At 34.5% G+C, this 26,549-nt stretch overlaps 1 pseudogene; it reads left to right on the forward strand.

Moving 5' to 3' along the window:
* The first annotated feature begins 301 nt into the window (after positions 1 to 301).
* On the forward strand, positions 302 to 9,007 carry LOC114637339 (annotated as a pseudogene).
* The last annotated feature ends 17,542 nt before the right edge of the window (positions 9,008 to 26,549 follow it).

Consider the following 26,549-nt stretch of genomic DNA (forward strand, 5'->3'; position numbering starts at 1 on the left):
GCTCCACTCTTTGTCCCTGTTTATTCTTTAGATAGGAACAATTGTGGGTTAAATTTTTGAATTGTGTGTGTGGCCCCGACCCTCAACCAGGGCCTTACCTAACCTATAAATATGGTCTTTACAAGTTCTCCTTCCCTTCTGTGAGGTATTTCAGCTAATGTCATCCAACATAGATCCTGGGAGTCTCTTGCTTTCCTGGCATCTGTGTCTTTGAGGTGTCAATCACCATTACCCATTCCCCATTACTACAAATAATCTTTTCAATATCTCTAGGTATTAATAACAATACTTTGCCCTTCAGTGTATGACCTTCAAAAAATCTCTTTTTATGATTTATCATAAAACCCTAAGCATTAGGCAACATCCTTTTCATTCTACTCATATACCCCAGTCTGTGTGCAATGAGAGTTGTGGAGTCACCCTGGAGAACAAGGCCATCTGCTGCTACAAGTATACTCCTTGTGCAGACAATGAGGTTTGTAATGTGACAGGTAAGTGCAGATTTTTTTGGAAAACTTCCTATTTCTCCAGTGGATTCCATAATATGCTTGTATGTGAAAAAATCTGGGTAGAAGTCAGATATAATTTTTTATTTCTTTTTAAGGGAATTGAAATGTCATCATTTATTACCATCTTCTGGAAATAGCTCAACACAGCCATTACAAATCATTCTTGACTTATATCTTTCATGCAGTGCCAATATTGGTTTGGAAGACAAAATATTTCCCCTGTACTTCTCAATGGTTTTCCCTTCACAGTGTCATTTAACATGTTTTAATGAAGTATCAAAGATAGTTTTAAAAATGTATTTTAGTGATTTTTAAGACCCATATAATGCAAAGATCTTTTGCATCTCCATAGGGATTAGTAACAGCCCATTTCTCATTTTTGGTTTTTGATAATTTCGTACAATGTGTTTTCATCACATTCACCACTCACACTCCTTCCAGATTTATTTCCTTCTTCCCTAACTCCCCAAATTTGTAATTAAACTATGTAATACAGTTCTTGATATTCATCTATACTTATGTGTGTGAATGTCACTTAAAGGTTGTTAACCAACTAGGTGGTGCACACTGAAAAAGAAAACTAATTCTCCTCCCAGGAGTTATCAATTGCTAATACCTCTTTTTCAGGGAGGGGAGTATTTTTATGGCTACCTTCAATATCTATGCTGAAATTTGGTCTGGTTTAAACTTTCATGCCTCTAACACCTTTTTTTTTCATGTGTTATGAATATATGGAAACAATATATCTGTGTTCAGAAGACAGTGCTATTTTATACTCTTCTGTACACTGAAGATCTTGCTAACATTCTGGACTATCTTTAATTAGCATTTTACAGACTTTTTATTTTGTTATGTACCAATTAGAAAAAAATTATGGGTTGTGGTCTTTTAGGGGTTAGTGTACAGCTAGGGACTGGCTTTGAGATTTGTAAGTCCATATGACATCTGGCCTCTATTTTTTTTTCTGCTGTTGCCTTCAAATTAGGATTTAAGCATTTAAATTTTGTTCCATTGTGATCTATACTTGGGTGCTTTTATGTTTCCTCCTATTATGGAAATGAAGGAATACTCTAAATCTATAAGCACACATGACATTTAGTGAATTTATTTACAATCCAGTCTTGGTCCTCATTCTGAGGCCACCATCCCACAGTTTCTTATCCCATTCCTTCACCCCCTGTCTTGGCCTTTCTGCTTCTTAAAGTTCTTAAATTCTGTAGGTTTTATCTTAGATACTCAGGACTTTTTGTCTACTCCCAATTTATTACCAAATACATATGATGTATGGCCTTTTAAGTCTGAGTTACCCCACTCAGGGTGATATTTTGTAATTTCATCCATTTTCCTTCAAAACTCACGATTACCTTGATCCTAATATTTAAGTAATATTCCATTGCATAAATATACCACATTTTCTGTATCCATTCTTCTGTTGTGAGATATTTGGTTTCCATCTAGCTTATGGTTTTTTACAAATGAGGCCACTATGATCATAGTTGAGCATGTGTCCCTGTGATATGGTGGGATTTTTTTGGGTATATACTCAAGAATGCATACATGGGTCTTTAGGTAGGTCTATTTCCAAATAGGAAATGCTAGAGTGATTTCAAGAGTGGTTGTTCCAGTTTGCAATCCCAAAAGCAATAAAGAAATGTTCCACTTCCTTTGCGTCCTTTCCAGCATCTATTCTCACCTGCGGTTTTGATCCCAGACATTGTAATTGGTGTTGGGTGGAATCTCAGAGTCATTTTGATTTGCATTTCACTGATCACTAAGGACTTTAGTTCTTAAGTGCTTTTAGAAATTAGAGACTACTTTCTTGTGAATTCTCTGATTTATGCTGAGTTCCTTGATCCACTTGTACTTGAGTTCTCTACAAGAAGATAAATAAGTATCTATTTTTATATTTCTAAATAAAGACTGTTAATTAGACCATTAAACCAACACCATTCATTTAATATGCTTTCTGTTTTTGATTGTATGTTTTTGGAATCACTGTCAAAGACAAAGTGTCCATATGTATGTGAGCTTATTTCTGGGTCGTCAAATCAATTTTCTTGATTGGCCTGTTTGTTTCACTACCAATCCAATGCAGGTTTTAACACTATTGCTCTGCAGTACACGTCAAAGGCAGCGATGGTAATTCCTCCACAAGTTCTTTTCGTGTTAAGATTTTTTTTTTTGCAATGCTGGCCTTTTTGTTTTTCCATATAAAACTGAGAATTGCTCTTTCAATGTTTGAGATGAACTGTGTTGGAATCTTGATGGAGATTGCATTGAATCTGTTGATTGATTTGGTAGGATGGCCATATTTACTATGTTAATCCTACCAATCTATGAGCATGAGAGAGTCCTCCATTTTCTGAGGTCTTCTTCAATTTCTTTCATTGAAGACTTGAATTTATTATCATACAGATATTTTTTTTTACTTGGAAAGAGTTACACCAAGATATTTTATACTATTTCTGCATATTGTGAAGAATGTTGTTTCTCTATTTTTTTCCTCATCCTCTTTATCCTTTGTGTAAAGGAAAGCCACTAATCTGTTTGAGTTAATTTATTATCCTGCCACTTTGCTTAAGTTATAATCTATAGAAGGATTCTAGTAGATTTTTTGAGATTGCTTATGTAAACCACCATATTATCCACAAATAGTGATACCTTGACTATTTCCTTTCAAATTTGTGTCCCATTGATCTACTATTGTTGTCTTATTGCTATATCTAGAACTTCAACTACTATACTGAATAGATACTGAGAGAGTGGGTATCCTTGTCTTGTCTCTTAATTCAGTAGAATTGTTTCCAGTATCTCTCCACTTAATTTGAGGTTGGCTGATGGTTTGCCGTATATTGCTGTTATTACACGTAGGTAAGAACATTTACTCACTGATCTTTCCAATACTTTTAACTTGAAGTGGTTTTGTATTTTGTAAAATGCTTTTTCATACTTTAAAGAGATAATTGTTTAAATTTTCATTCAGTTTGTTTATATCATGGATTACATTGATGCATTTTTGTATACTGATCCATCTCTGCATCTCTAAAATTCTACAAGAGAATTACAACAGCTTTTATAACCGTTTAAGTATGTGGTTGAATACACAATTAACTCAAAGCACTCAATACCCTCTGATACATAAGCAATAAAAGTTCTGAGAAGGAAGTTAGAAAAACAATACTTTTCACAATAAATGCAAATACCATCAACTTCATGTGCTCTAACCAAGTCAGTGAAAAATCTATATGTCACAAACTTCATGTCTCTGAAGAAAGAAATTGTGGAAGATATCAGAAGATGGAAGCATTTCCTTTGCTTTTAGATCAGTTAAATTAACATAGTGGAAATGGCCATCTAAGCAATAGCAATGCCCAGATTCAATGCCATCTCCAGCAAAATTCCAAAACAATTGTTCACAAATTTGGAGGCAACAATTCTCAACTTCATATGGAGGCTTCTGATTCTTATGAAGAACCCACATTTTCTTTTTTAATGACCAACTTTCAATGATAATGAATTTTACTCTTGAAATTTCACCCAAGCAAAATACTTACACACAGACACATTCACAGACACACATACCGAGACCCACATCCACCTACACACACACATATGAATATATAAAGAAAATAATTGAATGAATCCTGTGTATTCATGAAAAGTGTCATTAGCATGCTAAGAACAAATATGACCCTTATATTGTACAATAGTATGCATTTCAAACAAATGCTCAACACTCTAAATTTGAAAATACTCCTGACAGAAAGTTGAACAGTAAGGTAATACTATCTTTATAAGCTAAAATATTATTTAAATTTTGTTAATGAAATAAAATTGACACTTTGGTTATCAGTTATAGTTTATGAAATATAGAAATATTGTGTAATCCACTGTCTTAGTTAGGATTCTACTGCTGTGAAAAACACCATAACAAAAGAAACTCCTATAAGGACAACATTTAATTGGGGCTGCCTTACCAGTTCAGAAGTGCAGTCAATTATCATCAAGGTAGGATCATGGCATCATCCAGTCAGGCATAATGCATATGATCTCAGAATTTTACATCTTCTTTTGAAATATACTAGTAAAAGACTTGTTTCTTGGCATGTAAGATAGGGGTTTTAAAGTCCATGCTCACAATGACACATTTTTTTCAACAAAGTCACAGCTACAAAGAGTGCTACTACCTAGATCAAGCATTTTTCAAACTAGAAATTTTCACTCCCTTGGCCCTGTAGGGTTTTTTAAACACTTGAATCTATGGAGGCAATAGCTAGGCATAGCATTTTGTCCAACTTAAAATACCACATATTCTATAACAGTTTCAACAATGTTAAAAATCCAAGTTCAAATTATCTTCTGGGATACATTCAAACTCTTGAGCCCAGTTAATCCACAAAGCAAGACCCAAACCAGTTGGGCAAACTCCTAACTCTGGATCTCAATATCTTATATCAAGGAGGTCTTCAGATCTCCACTCCTTTTTCATCTTCGTTGATTGTAACAAACTACTTGCTCCTGGGCAGGTTCCAATCCCTGCTAGCAGCTTTCATCAGCAGATAACCCATGACTCTGAAATCTTGAACATTTTGAGGTTTCCAAGGCAACTTCAACATATTGCTTCTTGTACCAATGTCCGAGATCTGCACATGATATTCCAGTCTCCTCCATAAGACTTCATTATTTCTTCAGCTGTGCCCTATGTAGCACTCTAGGCTCTGGTTGAATCCACTATTTTTGCAGGTGGTTTTTGGTGTTGATGGTCATTCCATACTACTGCCATTTGCAGTACACTCTGTTCTTACACTACAGCTAGGCTTCAACAATAGCCTCTCATAGGCTTTCTTTATCATGCTAAGCTTCAACATCTTTTATGTCACCTCCAGTCCTGGGCCATCAACTGCAATAGAGGATTTTCCTTCACCAATGACATTTCCTGGCTTCTCACAATACCAAGGCTTAGCTCCCCTCCGTGACCTCTTCTTACTTACAAATCCTTTATTACTAGGGTGACTCTAATACCAAGTCCAAGTGCATGTCAAGGTACAACCTTGCCTATCTCTGAAACACAGCTTCCTTATCTCTTTAGAAAACACCTCCCAGATAATTTCACCTCAATAATGCTGACCTACTCTTAATTATTGCTATTTTTTTTTTAGCTCTAGCTAACCAGCATCAATTGTACCAATAATCTCCTTCTCTTATTAACTCAAAATCCAGAGCCACATGGATAATGCTGCCAAGCTTAGATGATTATTGGGGCTGAAACATGGTTCCCCCTTATTCTATTAACAACTTTTTTTTTACAACTCTCTAAGTGCATAATATTGGCTGTCTTTGAATTTGCTCTGTAGAATGACCTTGAACTCAAAGATTTACATGGCTTTATCTCCAGAATTCTCAGATGTAATGCATGTACTATCACACCTGGATATAAGATTTTTGTCTTCTTGTAACTGGCTCTGTCACAGGCTGGCCTTAAATTTGGAGATCTGCTTCTCTTTGTCTCCTGGGATTAAAGGAGTACTACCAAAACTTTTCCTAAGTTTTTCATTGCCACTGGACCCCATGATCCAGGTAAAACACCTGTGTCTTCCAGTCTCATAATCTGGTTCACAGGTTTGTCCTCTATTTCTGGATAGTAGTTCATTCCAGATGAAAACTGTGAAGTATTCACTTTTTAACTGCAAATACAAAAAAAAAAATTGTTTGGTTGGGTGAGATCCTGCACAGATATCAACACTCTCTTAACTCTTTCTGTGAAACTAGGATTCAGCTCCATTTTATTTTGTACAGTTCCTTTATTTTTACTTGAACCATATACTTTCTATTTTTCCTTTCTAAGCTTTCTATGCTTATATGACAATGCTCTTCATGAGGCTTAGAGATCTAATTTCCTTTTAGTTTTTTGGGAGTTTCTTTGTTAATTCAGTTCATACAAATCTCTTTGTTTTAGCCTCAGTTAGGTGCCTTAGAGAAGGGAAAAATGGAGCCACATACTTCACTAAAATATCACAACAGCAGCCTCATCTAAAAATTCTTTTCCTCTGAAACTTCTAGGACCAGGCTTCCACAGTTCAAATTACCCTCAGTAACAAAGGTCTCCATATTCTTTCAAGTATGACCCATTAAGTCCCACTTAAAGCATTCTACTACTTTCCGAAACCAAAATCTCAAAACCCACATTCTTACAACCAATAACATCGCCAGGCCCATCTCAGAAATACCCCGCTACAGGTACTATCTTATGTCTTAGTTAGGGTTTTACTGCTGTGAACAATCACTATCAAAAGTCAACTTTCATAAGGACATTTCATTAAGACTGGCTTATAGGTTGATAGATTCAGTAAGTTATCCACAAGTCTGCAAAATGACAGCATCTAGGCAGTCACAGCAAAGGATGAGCAGAGAGTGCTTCATTTTAAGGTGAAATCTTCTAGAAAGATAATAACTTCCAGATATCTGGGATGAGAGTCTTAAAGTCCACTTCTATTGTGACATACTTCACACAAAAAAGCCCACACTTTACAATAGAGCCACTCTCTGGGCCAAACGTCTGACAAAATAATGTATTCTATAAATCATGGAACATCTATTTTATGTTAATCACAATATTTACAAAAAAATTTAAAAATTCCAGAGCAGAGTAGCACAATTTTTTTTTTAATCCCTCACATTTTCGAAAAAAATTCTAACTAGGTGAATATATATGTTTCCCTCAAATGTGATGAAAACATATTTCTGGGTGATTATTGAGCACTATCTAATGTAATAGGGCCTATTCCAAAAACTCCAGCTGAGAATGAATAGAATTTGAAAACACAAGGAATTTTAGAGAGAAAAGTAAATTTACAATTCATATATTAAAAACATTATGTGAAAAATTTTGTAAAACATATTTTATCTAATCTTGATTTCATATATTTAAGTTAAAAGGGATCTATGATTGATGAGTACTATCAGGGCCACAGGAGGTTTTTCCAATGCAATTTAGTATTCTAGTTACTTTCAAAAGTGTTACAGGATTGTCAGTAAAGACAGAGGAATATTGTAGAAGAAGAGAACAAAGAAATTAAGTAGTACAGTTTAAATCACAATCATAAATATGGTTAAGGAATTTACTGGAAGTTTATGAATACCTGAAAAGATACAATATTATTCTTAACAGAGGTAGGGCTTCAAAGTCTACATATTTTCTCACTAAGGCCATTCCCAGTTGTACATAAACTGGCAGTACTATGTGCACTATGTGGGTATTAATATGTAAAGGTTAGAGATAGAGAGCAGAAGGAGTTATAAGACCAGAGGGAAGGAGTGTAATGGTACTAGTTAAATTAGAATTGGATCAAATCCTACTAGATGTGAAAATAAATACAAAAGAAATATTTAAGGAACAAGTTTAGTATATAAATCTAAAATTATGCGTACCAGTGTACTTATTATTTTGTCCCTGAGAAAATGAAGTACAGTGACATCTGTGACAGTCCCTGTAGTTAGAAATGTTTCAGAATAAAAGGAATTACCATTGGCTGGACTCCTGATATGATAATAACTTATATTCCTGACTAGATGTAGACAAGTGTGATAAGTGTCCAGAGTGTCACTATGCAAATACAGAGAAGAACAACTGCTACCAAAAATCTGTAAGCTTTCTGTCCTATGAAGATCCCTTGGGGATGGCTCTAGCCAGCTTAGCTTTGTGCTTATCTGCACTCACTGCCTTTGTTATAGGGATCTTTGTGAAACACAGAGACACTCCTATTGTCAAAGCCAATAATCGATCTCTGAGTTACATTTTGCTCATCATTCTCACCTTCTGTTTCCTATGATCTTTGAACTTCTTTGGTCAGCCCAAAACAGCTTCCTGCATCCTTCAACAGACCACCTTTGCAGTTGCATTCACTATGGCACTTGCCACTGTGTTGGCCAAAGCTATTACTGTGGTCCTTGCCTTTAAGGTCAGTTTTCCAGGAAGAGTGGTAAGGTGGCTAATGATATCAAGGGGTCCAAACTACATCATTCCTATCTGCACCCTGATCCAGCTTCTTCTTTGTGGAATATGGATGACAACATCTCCACCATTCATTGACCAAGATGCTTGTATTGAACATGGACACATCATCATTTTGTGCAACAAGGGCTCAGCTGTTGCCTTCCACTCTGTCCTGGGATACCACTGTTTCTTGGCCCTTGGGAGTTGTACCATGGCCTTCTTATCTAGAAATTTACCTGATACATTCAACGAATCCAAATTTCTGTCATTCAGTATGCTGGTTTTCTTCTGTGTCTGGGTCACCTTTCTTCCTGTCTACCATAGCACTAAAGGGAAGGTCATGGTGGCTATGGAAGTGTTCTCTATCTTGGCTTCCAGCACAGCACTCCTTGCCTTATTATTTGGTCCCAAGTTTTACAATATCTTGTTGAGACCAGAGAGGAATTCATTTAATCATATTAGGAATAAAACACATTCTAGAAGAAAGAATTCTCCTAATATGTAGTTGAAATAATAAATTTACCTTTTATGTTAACAACTTCATAAATGGAATAATTCATATGTCATTCTAAAGTATGTTATACAACTACAGTGTGAATGTAACTTTATCAGATTTTATTTCTTTATCTATCTATATTGTATTATGAAAGCCATTTATTTTCCATGTTTGAAAACTATATTTTTTCTAGTGATTCAACTTCTCTGAATCTAAGTCTTATGACTCAATTACTGGATCATGCCAAATGTTTGTATCCTTTCTTCTTTTTTGTTTTTTTGCTTTTGTTTTTGTTTTTTTTTTCCCAGACAGGATTTCTCTGTGTACTCCTGGCTGTCCTGGAACTCACTCTGTAGACCAGGCTGGCCTCGAACTCAGAAATCTGCCTGCCTTTGCCTCCCAAGAGCCGGGATTAAAGGTGTGCTCCACCACCATCTGTCATATCCTTTCTTGATATAAACTCTTCCTTTATATTTATTGTTTTAACTTGTTGAACTACATGAATCTTCTTCTTTTTGCCTGAAATAGCAAAACATTTCTTAATATTCATTAATTAATCATACTAAACCTTAATTGCCATATAAATAGTAAGTTTACTATATATTTAATTTTCAATATACCATGTCTCAAAATGAACAACATGGTATATGTAACTCTCTCAAGTTATTTAATTAATTTATAATGGTGTGTTTGAATTCATATATTTAAATTAAAAGCACCAGCTGTCATAAATGAATGTAATTTTTTACAATATAATAGCATCTATTTCATGCCTTTATGTTTTCCATACTAATTTAGTGTGAAAGTTCATTTAGAAATATATTTTATTAGCCAAGGTGAAATATGAGTCAACCAGAACAATCAACCTAGGGCCCGTATTCATAGTTTGATTAAATTTATGACATTTTCAGCTGTTTGGATGTTAGCTGATTATACTCACATGCATTTACATTTAAACACTTACATATATTTTATGTAATATTTAGCATTCTAGTGCATCAACTTATCTGAGCATTACTGGTGTAACAATTGGTTCATGTTCAGCTTTTGTGTCGTTATTTAATATAAATTTTTCATTTGATTTTTATCCATTTAGTGTTCTCTCACCTAATTTTCCATAAATTGGTATAAAATACTCAATCAAAATCCAAAATCACTTATAGCTGTGTATTTATATTATTATTCATTCCTCCATGATGCATTATTATTTTGTAAAAATAATAGACATAGTACTTAAAATAATCTTTCTATCCCCATTGTTATATGAAAGGAAACAAATATGAAATTGTTAGAACAATATCATATGACTTTTCTCTTTGTCATGGTCTATCTTTGCTCCAATCACTCTATCCTTAGCTATACTCTTTCAAAATATCTTGGTAACTTTCTTATTTGTCTGATGACCAGGTCAACTAGAGGGAAAACTTATCTTTATTGGAAGTCTATTTATGTCTACCCAGTGGCAGAAACACAATGAACCTTGGAGGGAAACATACACCTTCCAAATTACTAAAGTAACATTGGCCCACTCATATCTAATGGAAACAGTGAAAGTAAAAAAAAAATAACAAATCTGTTTAACAAAGATCAAATAAAGCATACCTCCATGTTAAGATCATAAGCATCAGTTTTTCAGTTTTGTTCTGGATCTCCACATGTTACAGGCTTGAAAGATGCTTTTATTATTAGTAAAACATGGGGATATTAGACTGATGTGAACTTTCTTAAGAATAATTTATGCCACCTTCCATGTGTACTCTTCTAAGCTTCCCCAGGAATTTCCTAAGTATATTACCTATCATCCTTTTAGGAAGATATCTTTATCTGGGTCTACTTGAAGATTCTTTTACCATGTGAAGATCGTGACACACATAAATAGGTCATAGATCTCCCTATGATGAAATGGTTTCAAGGTATTTTTGGAAGATTTGCTTTTGAAATTACAAAGGGAGAAAATAATCCGAACAAAATAAACTTTGAAAAAGACTACAAGATTGAGAGGGCTAGAGAAGGTGGACCAAGATCAAGTTACAAGCCTCTTCTTACAATGCACTCAGGCAATCACATGGCATATGAGATTAGGGGTGTCACATATGGTATGCCCCTCCAGTAAAAAATACATCAACAAAGATAAAGTGGCTAGCATTAATACTGCCTTATATTAGGCTTACACTGATTGAAAAAGAATGATCTGATAGAATTATAAAACATACAAACAATCAAACAAAACACCAAAATATCAGGACTTCTCTTTCTTGGAGAAGTTAGCTTGTAAATGGTCATGTGATGTCAAATAACCAAGGAACAACATAAGACCAATATTAGATAAACAAAGACGTTTTACCAAAATGTAAAAAAAACCTTTTCAGAGTTATTCACCTTATTCTTTTTCCCCTTTGCCTCTGAGATAGTGTAAAACCTGCCCTATGCATCTCCCTTTAATGGGGCATAAAATCTCTACAAATTTAGGCTCCTCCTCTCTCATACTGAGGCCAGCCAAGGTAATCCTCTGATACATTTTTGTCTGAGGCCTCAGACCAGGCAGTGTAGTCTCCTATCCTCAAGCACAAAGTTGTTTTAGTAATAGAGTCCAGGTTTGGTTTGTTGCCTCCTCATAAAATGGACTCCAAGTCGTGACAGTGCCTGTTCAAACTTTATTCACTCTGTAAATGAACTTTGTCCCTGTACAGGAATGGACTGTCATGCTTTGGTAAAATATGACTGTATATTCTTAAATGTTGATATGTGTTTGTTGAGTGGAAACAATTGTAAAAGATAATTCTGTACTATCATAGCTTTTCAATGATGTCTCAACTTATAACTCAAGGCATGATTGTAAATGATAACTTTGTTCAGCCAAGTTTATAAATGATGACTATACTTATATACTTATGACTAAGATAAAGACAGAACCCATGTGATAGTACAAAAATGATACAATATATGTTTTGGAAAAAAAATTAGTCAGTTGTTGGGTGTAGCCTCTCAGAGTATTACATGCTCCTGTCTGCAAGTATAACAGAGTATTCTTAGTAGCTTCAGGGATTGGTGCTTAACCATGGTTTGGCTCTTAGTTGGACTGGTTATTGGTTATTCATTTCCTTAATCTCTGCTACATACCCCAGGCCTACATTTTTTGTAGAAAGGATATAGTTATCAACCCCATCATTTGCATATTGCAATTTATTTTCATAGTCATCTAGGCACCTCACCTGTCCTTTCTAACACCTGATACTGACCCCTCTTTTCCCTCCCTGTTCCCCCTCTGTTGTACTCTGAGGGTTACCCCCATGAGCTGATTCACACAAATATAGTCACATACAGCCATCCTGTGGATGGAGACTGGGAACTCTTATGGAAGAATACAAGGAAAGATTTCAGCCACAAGGGGATAGCAACTCTACAAAAATACCAATGGAGTCAACTAACTTGTATTCATGGGGCCCTCAGAAAATGAACCATCAACCAAGAAACATACACAGGCTTAACCTAGGTCTCCCACACATGTATAGAAGATGTGCAGCTTGGTGTTCATGTGTGGCTGGAGCTACTGGAACAAAAACTGTTGCCGATGGCTCTATATGTCATGAGGGCAAATACCCATGAGATCCCCATCCTTTTAGAGGATAATGGAAGAGATTATAGTGTGAAGGATTGTTGAAGCAATAATAATAATAATAATAACAACAACAATAGTAAACAAATGGCTATAAGCTAATGTAAACAGGCAGCTTTTGTGGCAATTTACCAGCCTGAGTAGTCATAGACCTTGTAAATAGGTGGCCTTGGCAGAAAATACCAACTTAGATAAGGACAAGTGAGTCATAGGCAGAGTCATAGTGACCTGTCCCCTGAACCTTCACCCAGTCGATACCCTTTTCTGAAAGATATCTGTATTCGCCCTGAACACCCACAGTACAATGTCATCTCCTTCCCCACATCCTGCCTTCCAGTGTTTATAACCCCTGTGTGAATGAACTATGATTTGAGAAAAAAAATAATTAAAAAAATAGTAATAACTAAATTTTAAAAGGATTTTATTTCCTTTATTGTCTCAGTTTTTCTTACTCCATGTGTCTGACTCTCTTCTTTCTCTCTTTCTCTGTATATAAGTATTTTGTGTATATATAAATATATGTATGTATGAATATTTCTATGTATATAAGTATCTATGTGTGTATGTATGTACATGAATGTAATTTAGCAGCTCCCTACCAATTGTCTATCTGGATAGCCCTTATCTCTGGCCAATAGATCTTCTGTCTCTCTACTTATCTTTTCCTCTCATCTGTCTCTGTCTGTTTATCATCTATCTATCATCTATCTCTTTCTCTGTCTACTCTTCTATCCAAATATTTAATTATATATCACAGATTCTGGAGAAACATGAGCTAATTTCTCCACCAAAATATTGTTTGAATGTAGAATCTAACTTAGTAGAAAAAAATAAAAATTAATACACATGTACTATGGTCAATATTTAATTTTTTAAAATATAAAAACTGATCAATATATCAGTTCGCAATTTTATGATTTATTTAAATAAGTATCCCATATTTGTGTTACTTATGTCTCTCTTGACTACATAATATATAAATTTTTATATTTTTATGTTTAGGAACTTTCAGATGCTTGTGAGTTGTTTAACTCTAAGTCTAAAGGAGTTACTATATAATGGAGTGTTTCAAGGTAGAGCTTTCTGAGTCAGGAAGGACATCTCTCTAGAATGAAAATGATTTAATTTGGAAGACTATTTCTACCCTATATCCAATGTCTTTTGTGTTCTGTAAACATTCTTTACTCTTTGGAAACTACTGAGTCAGTCATCCCAAGTAGTGGAACATTTGATATAATATTCCACAGTGTGGACCTGGGGGTAACCATCAGTTGTTGTAAGAAGAATGTGTTTTTCTTAGAATATAGAATTTAAGATGGTGTAGAATTCTATTAAAAAAGTATTTATAGTTATGGCAAATGGCTTTAGATTTTTTTACTTGTTTTAAACACCATTTGAAATTTACAAGCCAGTTGCAGAGACATCATCAGATAGACTTATGAGGAGGATAAGCAACTTCATGTTTTCTCTGTCATTGCATTTCCTTTTTAAAACAACTTATCAATTCATCCTAAATTCAAAATAAGGCATCCCATTCCATTCATCTCCTCATCTGTTTGCACCACCCTCTCATTTGTAACATTTCCCCAAAAATAAGAAAAGAAAAAGAAAAAATATCCCTTTGTGGAAGGAATAGTCTGTCAGGATGATCCACTGCAAACTATATTGATCACATTTCTTTACTTATACATGCTCATTGTATTAACACATTTATTTAGTCTCATTCATGTGACTTTTACTACGCTATCCATATGAGATACTTACCAGGACTGTTCTGCAATATCATGTTCTTGTCCTGTGTCATTGACATCCTGGAGCTTTGGTTTTGCAGGTCTAGGCCTTTCATGTACTCAAGCAGATAATAAAGTAAATGTGTGGGAGGACCAACTCAAGGCTCTTGATCTATCTATGACTGAATAGTAGCTGAGTCACATCAACACCAACAAGGAGAGCTCCAAATCTATGTCCTGTTTACCTCACCAACTGCTGCAACCATCAAGTTGCAGAGCCAATGCTCCTGCTATTATGTCCTAAGGGGTATCTCATCCACAGTATGCAAAGCCATGACCAACTCTACTGTACTCATATGGAGAGATGTTGGCCATTTCCTACCAATGATGTAGCCAGAGAGAGACAAGGAAAGCTCTCTTGCTCTTATTACCTCAGGCCAACCCTCTAGTCTGCAATAGTTAATGGGATGGAAGTAGCTTATTGGACTGTCTCCATGGCCCATATCAATGCATAATAAACAAATTGCAGGGCCAAAGGTCAAATAACTACACCTTCACATGCTACTCAACTTTGTCCATACAAACATCATCATTTCTACAGTGCTGTGAAGTATAGGTTCTTCTTTCATGAGTGCTTTGGTTAGTGAGGGGAAAAGAAATCTCTGGTGTTCTCACGAGCACAGGAATAGCTCTCCAGCTTACTGAAGGTAGTGAATAAATTTTCATTTCTTTTTACTTTTCATTTGTTTTGTTACAAATGCCTTTTCAAGTAAGTTATTAAAATATTGTTTTGGAAAAACATATTTGAAGACATGATAATGTTGTACATGATTATTCTCTTTCTTTTTGATATGTATTTCATTGGTTAAATTATAAAATGTTTATATTCTGATTTCAGCTTCCCATACCTCCTCTATTCTCATTCCCTCCCTCTTACCTTCTCTCCTTCATTGACCTCACTCTTGTACTCAGGAAATGGAGAGGCTTCCAATGTATATCAAAGAGCCTTGGCACATCAAGTTGAAGTATGATTAGCCATATCTTCTGTTGAATGTAGAAACAGCTCTACAGTTAGGGGAAACCTAACCAAGTGAAGACAATGTAGATTAACTTTATTTTTAATGGTATTAATTTATGTCACATTTATAAATGATTTGGCAAAAATACTGGTTGCAACTCTGAAATTACTTATTCTCCTTTTCCATTGATTTTCTTTGTTCATACAAGATTACTAGTTTGCTTTCTATGTAGTCTTGAATCCTAACAGTAAGAAGTAAATATTACCTGACTAAGTGCCTGCTCTGTAAATTGTTCATTAAATTGTTTTTAGTTCAATGTCATTCATTCAGTTTACTAGCAAAAGGGCAGAAATCCATGGAATGTTTAGAAAAATGTAATAGGAATGCCATGGATGTTTCATTGGATGAGGTACTAACTGTGATAGCCTGGAAAATTGATTTCGATTCATAGAACCCATATAAGCATGTAAGGAGCTACTGGTGACTACATAGTTGCTCACTGGGCCCGTTTGTGACTTGTGTATGCTCCCACACAAGTGCATTATACACAATGACACATAAATCATTTTATGTGTGACACAGGTGGATACTTTTTGCCACCAATTCAATCACTTTACCTAAGAAATAGCATTAAGTCTACCCACTACCAGTCAGAGAAGTAGTGTTAAATTTTCTTTTTGTCTTTCCTAAAAGACCTGATCACTGCTTATTAGTGGCTCTTCAGATGTCTTACCTGGACATAAGCTTCATGTGGCAATCTAACATTATTATTTTCCAGGTATTTCTCACAGTCTACTCAAAGCCTCACTTACAGTATTCATTTGCTCCTGCCCAGTTTTTTCTAATTTTTCTCTAACTTTGGCTAAGTATAATATGGATTCTCAAAATCCTCCTCCTTCCTCTGAGTGATATGGTCCCTCTTCTCCAAAATACTTCTACAACATTAAATCTTTCCCCTGAAATAGATCTTCTAAAGAGTTGATGTGATTCTGAGTACCAAATTGATACTTATGACTCCTTCTTGAAGGTGCTCATGCATTCAGGATTTCCAAAAGAATTACTAGCTTAATACAAATATTTCCTTCTGCTCTGAGCCCTCTCTGATGTATTCTTATGAGATAAAGATTTCTGTGCTTCTGGGAATCTGTTCCTCCTCTCCAAAGTCTAAGTTTCAAACTCTGTAAGGTTGTACCTTGTTGACACCAGGGAAGTTCTAGTTAGCCCAAGTTTCAGTGAGAGACCCTGTCTCAAAATTGACATGTACAGCTACAATTTCCACTTTATTTTAAAGAAATCAAAGATATACCTTGGTACTCAGACCAAGAATCACTGACAAAACTACACATCTGCCTGAAGATGATATTACCTGTGTATCTTTCACCCAATACATAGATAAATTCAAATCAGAGTAGAAGTATTTGCTCCATGTTTTAAATATTTAAATTTCTATAAGAAAATATAAAGAATGTACCTAAAGTTTCAAATAAAAAATCTCTAAAAAAAATTTTTAGCAAGTAGTAAATGATGTTCAAACCACCAACAAGTGAGACTACATAAAATTAGTTTATCTACAGCAAAAGAAACTGTTCACATACAGACTAAGCAGCATATGGAATGAAAGAAATTAATTTCAAAGTGTATGTTACAGAGTTTGATATCTAGAACATATAATGAAATGTCAAAGACAAATATCTCTGACACAAATGTGCTCATCAGTAAGAAGTAGAATTAAATAAAAAAGACAGTTGTAAAATGAAAAAAACATAAAGGCTAATAAATATTTCCTTGTAATATTCAACACTATTAACTTTCAGAGCAAAGTACATAAATAAAACTTAATATTTCATTTCATCACAGTAGAAATGGCTCCTTCAAAGACACTGTGGAGAACACATTGAGAGTAGCCTGTTGGAATATCAGAATACTTTTTCAATTCTGATAGGCTTAATGACTACAAAGTTACTATTGAACTTTAGTGGAAGGTAATAAAAAATATTACAATGGAATCAGGTCCTTAATATTTCTGAGGACAATGCCAAAGTATTCTTTATCCAATTTAGAAATACTTACTTAACCATGTTCATTGATATAATATTTCTGTTCACAAAGCTAGAATTCAATTACTAAGCTAATACTCATAAAAAATTGTATAAGAAAACTGTACTATATATCCACAATGAAAATTTTGTTAAAGTTTAAAAATGAATTTATGAATCCTATAATCAGGACTCAATATTCCATCCAAAATAGCACAGTGTTTGCTGGCAACCATGCCAGCACCAAAGATCCAGTAAATTACCTTGTTATATGCCACAACTCCCATTAAAGTACACCCGATAATCTTAAATTTACCCTTAAATCTAGGCCCCATATTCTGGCCTACAATTTGTCAGATGACCTCTGCATTTCAGGAGTTCATGCTCAGTTTAAATATCCCAGAGGCAACACTGTTAACCAAATAGCTAGAGGCAATGTAGGCCAAAACAAAACAAACCCAAAACAAAACACAGTAGAGACACCCAACTGAATTTGAAAACTCATTGATTCCTAAAACCATGTGCTAAGAAGGCCAGAGAATAAGATAAAAAAGAAAGCAAAAAATAAACATTACTCCAGCAAACTGGAAACAACCTTGATATCCCTCAACTGAAGAATGGATAAAATATAATTCATCTACACAATGTAATACTATTCAGCTATTAAAAACAAAGATATCATGAAAATTTCAATCAAATTAGTGGAACTTCATCATATCATTCTGCATGAAATAACTCAGATTAAAAATGACATGCCATGCATGGTATGTACTTACTAATCAGTGGATATTAGCCAGAAACTACAGGATAACCATGCTATCGTCCATCCACAGATGCAAAAGAGTTAAACTGGGTCACAGCAGAGGGGATATTGGTTAAGAAGGCATCATCTTCCATAGCCAGTCAGGAGCTCCAGTGGAGCAACAAGAATACAAACCCACTCACAAAGCTTTTGACACAAAATTTAATCTGCCTACAAGAAATGTTGGGATGGGGAATGGAGCAATGACAGAGCAAATGGCCATGCAATAAGCAGCCCAACTAGAGTTCTTTACTATGGGTAAGCATTAATCACCAACCCTAATAGTTATACATTCCTATTCTTTCAGGTAAGTTCCTATCATGGCTTTCCCCTGAGAGGCTCCACACAGCAGCTGACACAGACAGATCCAGAAACCCACAGCCAAATATTGGACAGATGATGGGGAAAGAATAGAGGGATCAAGACCTAGATATTTCAGTGTAGCTAAAATATAAAAAACTGACATTAAATCCAATGATATGAAGATGATATAGGTAATTAAAAAAGAAATGAATAAAGCGTTTAAAAAGTCTCCCATAAGAATATAATAACAGGTGAAGGCAATAAAAAAACGTACAAAGGATATAAAAATAGAAATATGAACAATAAAGAGAACACAAAGTTAAGGAATATGGAGGTGGCAAATAAGTAAGTATACAGAAATGCGAGACCAAAGCCTCATCAGCTAAATAGGAGCTATGGAAGAGATAATACCCTGTGTTGATGATATAACAGAAGAAATTAATACATCAGTCAAAGAAATAGATAAATCTGAAAAGTTTCTGACAGAAAAAAATAAACTAAAAAATCTGGGACACTATAAAAAAGATAAAACTTAAGAATAATAGAATCAGAAGAAGAGAAGACTCATAGATCTATGACAAAGAAAATATATTTACCAAAACCATAGAATAAAATTTCTCTAACTTAAAGAAAGAGATGTCTATAAGCCCACAAGAAGATTACAAAATATGAAATAGATTGCACCAGAAATAAAATTCTACTCACAAACAAATTAATCAAACAGAAAAAGAAAGGGTATTAAAAGATACAGAGGAAAACAGCCACATAGCATATAAAGATAGACCTCTTTGAATTACTCTTGACTTCACAAGAGAGAATCTAAAATACAGAAGGCCTATACAGATGTCTTGCAGTGTGTAGCAGATACAGACACAAGCCATGACTCATTTACCAAGTAACACATTCCATTAGAATAAGTTAAGAAATCAAGGCATTCCATGCCAAAACCAAATTTAAACAATATATATCCTCAAATTCACCCCTACAGTAGAAACTAGAAGGAAAGCTGCAAACCAAGGAGGTTAAGTACAATCAAGAGAACATTGGAAATAAATAATTTCACACCAGTAAAACCAAATGAAGGGATGTGTATGTACACATACCCATGCACACCACTAATATCACCAATACCACCACTGTCACCACCACAAACAACATCAATGTAATAAGAAATAACCATTATTGTTCATTTATACATCTCAAATTAGACACTCTCAATTTTCAACTTATAAACACAAACTAGAATTATTAACATGGAAAATGGAATCATTACTCAGCTGCATACAAGAAACACATTTCAGTATTAACAATAGATTACTATCTCTGAATATAGTTTTGAAAATGATATTTCAAGCAGATGACCCCAAGAAACAAGTTTGGTTATTTATTCTAATTCCCAACAAAATAGTTGTTCAGACAAAATTATTCAAAGAAGATAAAAAAATTCACCTCATCACATGTAATATTCATCAAGATGACTTCTTCATTCTGAATATCTATGTTCCAAATCCAAAAGAATCCAAATATATAAAAAAACAAAAAAATAAAATTAAATTAAAGAGATCCTGAACTAGCAACTTAACAGCACAAATCAGAGCTCTAGAACAAAAACAAGCAAACACATCCAAGAGGAGTAGACAGTAGGAAATAATCAAACTCAGGGCTGAAATCAAACAAATAGAAACAAAGAGAACAATAAAAGAAGCAAAAAAACCAAAAGCTGGTTCTTGGAGGGAATCAGCAAAATAGATAAACCACTAGCCAAATTAATTAAAAGGCCTAGGGTCAGTATCCAAGTTTTTAAATATCAGAAATGAAAACAGAGACATAATAAAAGAAAGGGAGGAAATAAGCCGAGCAGTGGTGGCAGAAGCCTTTAATCCCAGCACTTGGGAGGCACAGGCAGGCAGATTTCTGAGTTCAAGGCCAGGCTGGTCTACAGAGTGAGTTCCAAGACAGCCAGAGCTACACAGAGACCCTGTCTCAAAAAAAAAAAAAAACAAAAAACAAAAAAAAGAAAAAAAAGAAAGGGAGGAAATTCAAAAAATCATCAGCTCTTACTACAAAAGCCTATACTCAAGAAAACTGGAAAACATAGATGAAATGGATGATTTTTCTAGACAGATACCACATACTAAAGTTAAATCAAGAGTAGATAAACTTTCTAAACAGACCTATATCTCCTAACAAAGTAGAAGAAATCATTAAAAACCTTTCAAGGAGAAAATCCCCAGGGCCAGATGACTTTACTGTAGAATTCTACCAGACTTTCAAAGAAGACCTAATATTCATATTCCTCACACTATTCCATAAAATAGACACAGAAGGCACACTACTACCTAATTCCATCTATGAAGCCACAATTACTCTGATACATAAACCACACAAGGGCATACACACAAAGTAATAATGAGAACTTCAGACCAAATTCACCTATGAATATTGATACAAAAATACGCAATAAAATTCTTGAAAATCAAATCCAAGAATATATCAAAAACAGCCTTCACCATGATCAAGTAGGCTTCATCACAGGAATGCAACGTTGGCTCAATATAGGAAAATCTATTAACGTAATCTACTTTGTAAAAAAAAAAAAAAGAAAAGAAAAAAATCACACGATCATCTCCTCAGATAAAGAAAAAGCATTTAACAAAATACAAAATACAAAAGACATTTATGTTAAAATTATTGGAGAGATCAGGAAATCAAGGCCCATACCTAAACATAATAAAAGGAATTTACTACAACCCAAAGGCCTATATCAAATTAAATGGAGAGATACTTAATGCAATCACACTAAAATCTGGGACAAGTAAAGGATGACCATTATCCCAATATCTATTCAATATACTATTCAAAGTTATAGCTAGAAGAATGAGACAACAAAAAGATATCAAGGGGATACAAATTGTCAAAGAAGAATTAAAGTATCATTATTTGCAGATGATATGATAGTAGACATAAGCAATCCCAAAAATTCTACCAGAGAACTTCAACAGCTGATAAGCAACTTCAGCAAAGTGGCTGAATATAAAATTAACTCAAATAAATCAGTAGCCTTTCTTTATGCAAATGATGAACTGGCTGAGAAAGATATTAGGGAAACAACTCCCTTCACAATAGTCATAAATAATATCAAATATTTTGGGGTAACTCTAACCAAACCAGTGAAAGATCAGTATGACAGTAATGTCAAACCTCTCAAGAAAGAAACTGAAGATCTCAGAAAATGGAGAGATTTTTTTATGATTATAGATTGGTAGGATTAACATAGTAAAAATGGCCACACTGCCAAATGAAATCTATGGATTCAATGCAAACCCCATCAAAATCACAACATAAATCTTCAAATACATGGAAAGAACAATTTTCAAGCAATAAAAGAACTGCTGGGGGAATCACCATGTTTGATCTCAAGCTGTATTACAGAGCAATAGTGATTAAAAACTGCATGATATTGGTACAGAGACAGACATATTGATCAATGGAATAGAATTGAAGACCCAGAAATAAAACCACATACTTATAAATGCTTGATCTTTGACAAAGATGCCAAAAATATACAAAGGAACAAAGAAAGCACCTTCAATAAATGCTGCTGGTTGAACTGGCAGTCTGCATGTAGAAACCTCAGGTGACAGTTCATGTTGGTGAGCATGTGGAAAAAGAGGAACACTCCTCGATTGCTGATAGGACTGCAAACTGGTACAACCACTCTGGAAATCAAACTGGAAATTCCTCAGAAAATCATAAATAGATACACCTAAATACCCAGCAATACCACTCATGAGAATATACCCAATAGATGCCCCACCACGCCACAGGGGCACGTATTTCACTATTTCATAGCAGCCTTATTTGTGATAGTCAGAAGCTGGAAAAAACCCAGATGTCTCAAAACAGAAGAACAGATATAGAAAATGTGGTTCATTTACACAACTGAATACTACTGAACTATTAAGAACGAGGACATCCTGAGTTTTGCAGGCAAACTGATGAAAGTAGAAAATATCATCCAGAGTGAGCTAACTCAGAGTTATTGCTATCTTCAAAACTACTTAGAGTAGTATATTATATAGATATGGAGAGAGTGGGCATCCTTGTCTTGTCCCTTAATTTAGTGGGATTGCTTCAAGTATCTCTCCATTTAATTTGATCTTGGCTGATGCTTTACTGTATATATTTTTTTAATATGTTTAGGTTAAGGACCTGAATTCCTGATCTTTACAATATTTTTAAGATGAAGGTGTCTTATATTTTATCAAATGCTCTTCAGCATGTATTGAGGTGATCATGTGATTTTTTTGGAGTTTGTTTATATAGTAGGTTACACTAATAGATTTTTTGTATATTGAACAATCTAAGAATCCCCAAAATTCTACCAGGGAAATTCTATAGCTGATATACGTATTCAAGAATGTCCTGCAGTACCTTAATATACGATAGGCATTAAGCAGTCTGAGAAAGAAGTTAGAGAATTAATAATATTCACAATAAACACAAATAAAATAAATATTATTTAGCTCTAACCAAGTAAGTAAAAAAACTATATGATACAAACTTCATGTTCCTGAAGAAACAAATTGAGGAAGATATCAGAAGATGGAAACATCTCCCTTGCTTGTGGATCAGTAAAATTAACAGTAAAACTCTCCATTTTGCCAAAATCAATGTTCAGAATTTATTAAGTCCCCATCGAAATTTCAACACAACTCTTTACAAATTTGAAACAACAGTACTCAACGTCACATAGAGGCTTCTCTTTTTTCTAAGGTGTCAACACACTCTTCTTTTAATACCAACTTTCAATAATAATGAATTGTACTCTCAAAACTTTTACCCAAAAGAAATCTTTCCACACACACACACACACACACACACACACATAGACACACATGCACATACATAAATATATGAAGTGAGTTTTTGAATGTATCTTGGGTGTGAATAAAACTGGTTCAGACACTGAAACTAAATCTGTCCTGTGTCAATTAAATTTGTTATACAATAGTATGCAACTCAAAGAAATACTAAACACTGTAAATTTGCAAATATTGATGATAGAAAGTTGAACAGTAAAGTAATACTATCTTTTATATGTTAAAATATTAATTAAATAGTATTAATGAAATAAAATTAGTACTCATCAATTATATTTTAAGAAATATATAAATATTGTTTAACCTACTATCTTAGTTAGGGTTTTAGTGCTGTGAACAGACAACTCCTATAAGGACAACATTTAATTGGCACTGGTTCACTTGTTCAATAATCCAGTCAATTAGCATCAAGATGGGGGCATGGCAGTCCCCTGACATATATGACACAGCAGGAGCTGCGTATTCTCCATATTCTTCTGAAGGTTGCTGGGAATATATTGGCTTCTAGACAAAGGTCTTAAAGCCTAGGCACACAATGACAACTTTTATTAAACAAGGTCACATCTACAAATAGTGTCACTCTCTGGGCCAAGAGTATTCAAATTACCATTTTACACTCCATGGGCACCATAGGCTTTTTTAGACATTTAAGAATATGGAGACAATACATAGCCATAGCATTATAAAAGGGTATGTTTTGTCAGACTTAAAAAATTCTGGTAGTCTATAACAGTTTCAACAATATTAAAAATCTAATTTCAAAGACTCTTCTGAGATTCATTCAAACACTTAACTATAATCTTCAAAACAAGACACAAACCAGCTAAGCAAACTCCAAACTCTGGATCTCCATGTTTGATGTCAAGGAAGTCTTCAGATTTCCACTCCATTTTCATCTTTGTTGACTGCAACAAACATTTTTCTCCTGTGCTGGTTCTAATCTCTGTTAGTAGCATTCCTCAGGAGATAGACCATGACTCTGAAATTTTGAACATTCCAGGGCAGCTTCAGCAGTATAGCTTCTTGTTCCAATGTCTGGAATCCACACATGAACTTCTGTTTTCCTCCACAGGACTTGCATCACTTTTCCATCTCTGCCCTCTGCAGCATTCTGTGCTCTGACTGACAATATTCTACTGTTGTTGGTGTTCTTACTGATCATCCCATGGTACTGGAATCTTGAATATAATGGGATCTTCCACTGCAACTAGGCCTTACCAATAGCCTTTCATAGAGTCTCTTCATGGTTGTAAACCTCAACTTTGCATGACACCTCTAGTTCTAGACCATCAACTACAACTGAGGCTTAATCTTCACCAATGGCCTTTCCTGCCTTCTCATACTGCCAAGCCTCAGATACTCTCTATGACCCCTTCATACTTTCAAAACCAGTACCACCTAGGTGACTCTAACACCAAATCCAGCTTCATCTTTAGGTACAACCTTAGCTACCTCTGGAACACAGCTTCATTGTACTCTCATAAAACACTTCCCCGATGATTTCACCTCAGTGAAGCTGGTCTATTCTTAGTTAGTGTTAATTTCTTAGGTCCAGCTAACCAACTGAATTGTTCCAGTAGTCTCCTTGTCTTATGACTCATAAACCAGAGCCACATGGCCAATGCTACCAAGTTTTGCTGCTTAATATGGATGGAATATGGCTGTACCATATTCTATTACCAAATTTTGTTTTACAACTCTTTAACTATGTGAGTGTGGCTGTCCTGGCATTTTCTTAGTAGACTGATTTTGAACTAAAAGCCCTGCATAGTTCTGTCTGAAGAATGCTGAGATGTAATGCATGTTCTATCATACCTGGATTAAGCTTTCTCTATTCATGCTTGGTCAGAGGATGGCCTAAAACTCAGAGATCTGCTTCTCTTTGTCTCCTGGGATTAAAGGAGTGTACCACCATGCCTTGGCCTAAGCTTTTCATGGCCAGTGCTCCCCATGATCCTGGTTGAAAGCCTGTGTCTTCACAGATATGGATTACAAGTTTGCCCTCTATGTCTGGATTGTAGTTAATTCCAGATTACAACTCCAAAATTTTCTTTTTCAACTGCAAATATAACTTCTAGGCATCTATCATGAGTGCTTTAAAGCCCATGCCCACAGTGACATACTTCCTTCAATAAGGCCACACTTTGAAATAGTGCCACTTACTCAGCCAAGCATATTCAAATTACCATACCAAGATAATGTAATTAATAATTTTTGGAGCATCTAGTTTATGACAAAATTTTAAGAGAAGAGTATTATTTGAAAAAATAATTCATCACATCTTCTAAGAATATCCAATGTGAAAATATATGTTTGCTTCAAATATTATAAAAACATATTACTGGGTGGGGTGACTTTTGAGCATTACCTAACGTAATAGTGTCTGTCCAGCAAAGAATGAACAGAATTTTAAAACACAAGAAATTTTAAGGGAAAAGTAAATTTTGGATTCATAGATAAGAAAACATCTAAAATGATTAAGTAATAAAATATATGTGAATTATTATTACTATGAGGGCCAAGTTAGGATTTTAAAAAGTAACTTAGTATTATACCATTTTTTCAAAAGAGGTAGAGCATTGCCACTAAATAGAGGGAAATATTGTATGCAAAGAGCACAAACTCTGTTAGGAAGTACAATTTAAATCACAATTAAGATTGGTAAAGAATTTACTATAAGTTGGTGGGTATCTAAAAAGATAGAATATTTTTCTTACAAAGATAGAGCTTGAATGTCTACACATTTTCCCAATGAAGCCATCCACAATTTTATAAACACTGGCTCTACCAAATTTATTCAGTAGTTATTACAATGGAAAAGGTAGAGATAAAGAACACATTGAGTTGTGACTAAAAACTGATTGAAGGAAAGGGGTGTACTGGAAGAACCAATTAAAGAAGAATTGGATCAAAATGTATTATATGTGAACACAAATAGTGGAAGAAATATGTAAGGAAGAAGGTCATGTCTATAAATCTAGAATTATTTCTGTCAGTAGACTAATTACTTTGTCCCCAAAATAAACAAAGTCTGCTAACATACTTTGTCTTTAGCGAGCATAGTTTTATGTTTATTTGTACTCACTGTCTTTGCTATAGGGATCTTTGTGAAACACAGAGACACTTCTATTGTCAAGGCCAATAATAGAGCTCTGAGTTACA

Source organism: Grammomys surdaster, unplaced genomic scaffold, assembly GCF_004785775.1.
Source record: "Grammomys surdaster isolate TR1022 unplaced genomic scaffold, NIH_TR_1.0 125276, whole genome shotgun sequence".
In the NCBI taxonomy this organism is placed as follows: Eukaryota; Metazoa; Chordata; class Mammalia; order Rodentia; family Muridae; genus Grammomys; species Grammomys surdaster.